Source organism: Sinocyclocheilus anshuiensis, unplaced genomic scaffold, assembly GCF_001515605.1.
Source record: "Sinocyclocheilus anshuiensis isolate Anshui unplaced genomic scaffold, SAMN03320099.WGS_v1.1 scaffold480, whole genome shotgun sequence".
In the NCBI taxonomy this organism is placed as follows: domain Eukaryota; kingdom Metazoa; phylum Chordata; class Actinopteri; order Cypriniformes; family Cyprinidae; genus Sinocyclocheilus; species Sinocyclocheilus anshuiensis.
In genome coordinates this window covers 179,773-185,135 of record NW_015555743.1, presented here as the reverse complement: position 1 = coordinate 185,135, position 5,363 = coordinate 179,773, and the positions used below count along the sequence as shown (strand labels likewise).

The window sequence follows — 5,363 nt, the reverse complement described above, 5'->3', positions numbered from 1 at the left end:
ACATTTAAGAACATGTCTCTGAAATGGTTTTCAAAACTGTCCTGGAGCAGCCCAGCACTGTCTCACTCATCCAACACACCCGATTTAACTCTTCAGCTCGTGTTTATTTTAGCACTTCCATCAGTGAATACGCAGCCTGCAAAACACTAATATATACATCAAAGAAATAATACAGTTAAACAAGAAAGTAGTCTAAATAAGAAAGTTAAATACACCCAGTCTACCGGACGCGAGTGGCGCGGCGCGACAAAATACTATAAAACTCATTATAATCAGTGATTATATATATATATATATATAATTTTGAAACACAAATAATAAATGAGGCTCAATCAATAACAAACATGCGTGTTTATTTTAGCACTTCCGTCAGTGAACACACAGCCTGCAAAACACTAAAATAAATATCAAAGAAATAATACAGTTAAGCAAGAAAGTAGCCTAAATAAGAAAGTTAAATACACCCTGTATACCGGACGCGAGCGGCGTGGCACGACACGACAAAATACTATAGAAGAACCCATTATAATCAGTGATGCTGTCTACACTGGATGCGGCACAACATGACAAATCCCCGACAGTAAACTGCCTCTTTCTATTTTTGAGGGACTGACACAGAGTTCAAATGTCCTGTGTAGACACTAGACAGACTCAACCTGTTGCGACGCGGCGGTGTCGTGTCCGGTGCAGACACGGTTCACTGTTCCGCCACCAAGCAAGCGAAATAGGAATCGTTGCCACATTTCTTGTTAACATCTTCCATTTATCGCTGCCTCGTTTGTATTTGGCCAGTTTGGAGAAAGCCTCATCAAACCTGATCAGCCAGGCCTTTGCGATCACGGGAACTTGAAGACACTTGTACAAACGCGGATGGGTGACATGAATGGAGATGGCTCTAGATCGGCGATGTAGTATTTGGTTTCCCAACAAGGTCCATCGCCCAACACAAAATTAATTTACCGAATGCAGAATAAACTGTATTTTCCTGCGCTCAAACCTGCCAATCTAAAGGAAACGCTGTGTATGGCGTTTGAGGTAATTTGTGAATTAGGCTACCATAGACTTATAGTCTAAATAAAATTCGTATTATGCTTGTTATAGAGTGCGTGACTTCACGTGCGCTATTGCCGGTGGCAGTAGAGGTTGTCATGGCGACCGTCACAGCCCTAAAAGTAAAAAACATTTCTGTGAATCAGTTCAGACTGTTCCAGGGAACTGATTTAAAACATTTTCAGAGATTCATGTATTGAATAACACCAGATAACTAGTGCAAAGAGCAAAAGAAATATTCTCAGAGGGAATCGGCTGACATCAGGGAAACGGCTTGAACTTGGACTGGGTTTGGGAACGGGTCAGTAGTCGGACCGGCCGCTCTGTCCCAATGTGCTGCCGCAGCAGTTCAAACTCCACTCTTAATGGCTCAAGCACCTCCCTTTCCTCTGCATTACTCTCAGCACTGGCTCCCTTCCACCCGCTGCTCCAAGAGCTTTCCATCTCCAGCCATCTCTGCGCCTCTTGCATGATATCTCTCACATGCACACACACGCTCCATGCCTAAGGCCTTCTGCAACGGTTGAAGGGATAGTTTACATTTCTGTCATGATTTACTCACCCTCATGCCATTTTGAAAAATATCCTTTTTCTACCACAGAGTAAAAACTGGCTTTTTAACTCAAAATTCTGCATGATCTCTCGCATTTCAGTTTTTTTGTTTTCCGCCACACAATGAAAAATATGATAAGTAATTTAGTTCATATCTCACAATTCTGACTTTTCGTCTCAGTATTGCAAGTCTGTATCTTGCAATTGAGTTAACATTTCGCATTTCTGACTTTTTTTCTCAGAATTACAAGTTTATATCTCGCAATTCTGATTTTCGCAATTCTTCTTTCTCAGAATTGAGAAAAAAGTTGCAATGATGTTATTTATTTAAATGTATTTTTTATTTTTTTTTATCCCGTAGCAAAAGCATACTTCCATAAAAGTCAGTGGGGTCTAATGTTGCTTGGACCCCAACATTTTTCAGAAAATTACAGAAAAAAAGAAAGTTGTAAGTGTTTGTAAGAAAGTAGAAGATAAAGAAAGTTGTATGGATTTGGAGCGACATGAGGGTGAATTAATTATGACAGAATTTATATTTTTGGGTATACTATCACTTTTTATCTTGCAATTCAGACTTTTTTTTTTCTAGCAATTATGAGAAAAAAAGTCTGAATTGTGAGAAAAAAACTCAGAATTGCAAGATATTCAGAATTCTGAAATTACAAGTTTATATCTCACAATTTATTTTTTCGTTTCCACCACAGAATAAAAAACAAAGAAAATATTGCAAGTTCATATTCACAATTCTGACTTTTCTTCAATATCTTGCATTTCTGATTTTTGCAATTCTTTCTCAGACAAAAACATCTGGATTGTCTGAAAAAGTTGGTTACATTATTTATTTATTTATGTATTTGTTATTTATCCTTTGGTAGAAACAAGCTTCCATAAAAGTGAATGGGTTTCAGTGTGGTTGGATCCCAAAATTTTTCAAAATATCATAGAAAGAAAGTCATACCAGTTTGGAAGAAAACATAGTAGAAGAAAAAGAAAGTGATACGAGTTTATGACACGAGAGTGAGTTAATTATGACAGAATTGAATTTTTTTGGGTGCACTGTCACTTTAACACATTGATTTTAACATCTATGTTAAGCAGCACTGCGAATAGATTTTCAACCTATTTTTCTGCATGCTAAATATGCAAAATGCCTAATGTGTAAAATGTATCTAATGCTGTATAAGCAGTGTAGCACAATCTCCGTTTAACTCATTTCTACCGTCACACTTTGTAAACCATTATCCTAACCCGTCCTTCTCAGCAGCCAGTGATGTTTCTGAGTCAGCAGGTCATGGTTAATTTCTCACGCTGTAGATTCGGTTTGACCAGGTCGTGGGGAAGATCTCACATGGATGAGATGTTTTATGAAGTCCACGTGCATGCGCAGACACCGCTGGTCGATCCTGAATCGATAGTCAATGTTCCACCGTGCTGCTGTGTCCTGAGCGTTTGACATGGACATCAATCCTGTCAGACTTTTTTCACTGCGTCTCTAACAGTCCGCCTTAAATCAGACAGACAGGGGTATATATTGTTATCCAAATGTATTTGCAAAGAGATGCAGTATATGCTATATAGCCAATCTCAACCTGATTTCATTTTCATTGCAAAATGTAAACCATATTATTATTACCTGGCTCTTTATATCAAGTTGGTTTTCCCATCTTTATTTGCCTACTTCTGCAACTTTTATTTCCAGTACACTCATGTAAAGTGATATATACTATAATCGCATCCAGCTGTAATCTGATAAATGCGACTGACTGTAAGGCATGAAGATATTAAGATATTGTATTGAAAAAAATTATATCGCGATACATATTGATATTGAATTATTGTCCAGCCCTATGTAAACATTAACATTGTAACATGATTTTCTGTAAAGCTGCTGTGAAAACTGCTCTGTAAATAAATTTGACTTGACTTGATTACTGTAATGTATCTGGATGTTTTACTCTTGACAGTGCATTTTGGGAATTTTTGTTTTTCTCATTTTTTTATTTTAATTTTTTTTATTATTCTCAGTATTGATACAGAACAGATTTTAATTGCATTCATGCAGTCAGTTACGATGTTAGTCCAGTTTTTAAAAAAATAAATTAAAGGCAGTAGAACAATACTCTACCATGCTGTACAAATATTTTGCAAATGCGAATCAATTTTTGTTTATAAAATGTACCCTATACCTTTTAATGCTATGCATCTGCCGAGCACATAAAGGCAAATGCAACTGATAAATTGAGGAAATGTTTTTTAATTCTTTGTTTTATTATAATTTATATTTTTGTGTGTGTGTGTAAAATATAATTTCTTATTATTTTCTTTTGATTTTGTGGTGAAATATGACCTAAACATGTTATTGACAGTTTTTGAAGTTTAACCAACAGACCAGCTCTACTGTATTACAACAGTACAACATTTTAATCATGTGTGTATTTGACACGTCTTTGGATTTTTTTTCTTTAAATAAACATTAGTTTATATGAATGCCATTTTGAATTTGAGCAAATATATAAATGTTGGGATGCAAATCTAATTTAGTCACAAGGTTTATCACGCAGCTCTACCACTGCTTCATATTTGTGCTGTACTTTGGGTCTCGTCGCAGGCTTGTTTTAACCTGTGCTAATCGCTTTGCATCTCTTGCGGAGGCTTGATTGAGTCCACGCTCTCCTGAAGGCATTTGCAGAGTTGAAAGTTTTGAAGGAACTGCTCACAGATAAAGTTCTTTTGAGACTCTTGTACATATGGAGTCATATATTAGATGCTTTATACAGGGCAGGCAGGCTGAAAATGTGAAGCATCACGACTCGGATATGCTCGAGGAAAAGTCAATGAGCCATGCTTTCTCTAGCCTAATATTCAGTGTTGGGAAGGTTACTTTGGAAATGTAATAGGTTACAGATTACAAGTTACCCTACTTAAAATGTAATAAGTAGTGTACTTTTTCAATTACTTTATTAAAGTAATGTAACTGATTACATTTGATTACATTTTGATTACTTTTCTAAATTTCTAATGTTTTCAACTGTTTATCATTTTCAACCATGTAAACCAGGCAGGGTAACTCTTACAGTAGTACTTAACACTGATTACTGTCACACTTTCGAAATCCTTCATCACTTGAATTAAGATTATATTTCAATTTTAAAGTAGACATTGGATGCAAAATTCACTTTTACATGGTATTTGCACATAAATGTATCTCAGCAATGTGTGGACACAACCACCCTACAATGATAAAAATCCACTCCTTTTTTTTTTAATCCCCCAAAATCCCAAACAGTCTCAATTATCAAGCCGTTTTGATTTTCTGAGTAGTATGATGTCATATTGTTCAGGCCCCGCCCACAACCGCCACTTAGGACACAGTGTATTAGTTTTGTTTTTAACGGTAATGCGCCACTGAATACACCTAAATTCGTTTAAGTCTGCACAAATAATTTTACTCCAGACTGCTTTCTGAATGAGGGACAATTCAAGGCAGGTTTTGTTAAGTTAAAATTCAAGGATAGATCATACCAACTTGTGGAAGATCAATGTCCCCTTTGAAGCACAGCCACCACAAAATCAGACTTACTTTGAGATCATCCTGAAGTTAAATACATATTTAAAATCATAACAATAAATGTTTTATTAGCTATGATACTGTTTTTGGAATCAAATCTTTACATAGCTATGACAGTAAACACTAGAATCTAACAATGCCTTGGAAAAAAAGTTAAACTTTTAAAAAAAATGAAGCATAGCTATACATAAAC

The 5,363-nt window shown here is 36.0% G+C and overlaps 1 protein-coding gene across 1 annotated transcript in view; it reads left to right on the top strand.

Annotated features, from left to right (window-relative positions):
- znrf2b (zinc and ring finger 2b) overlaps positions 1–5,363 on the top strand; it is a 64,392-nt gene that overhangs the window by 9,471 nt on the left and 49,558 nt on the right. The window lies entirely within an intron of this gene.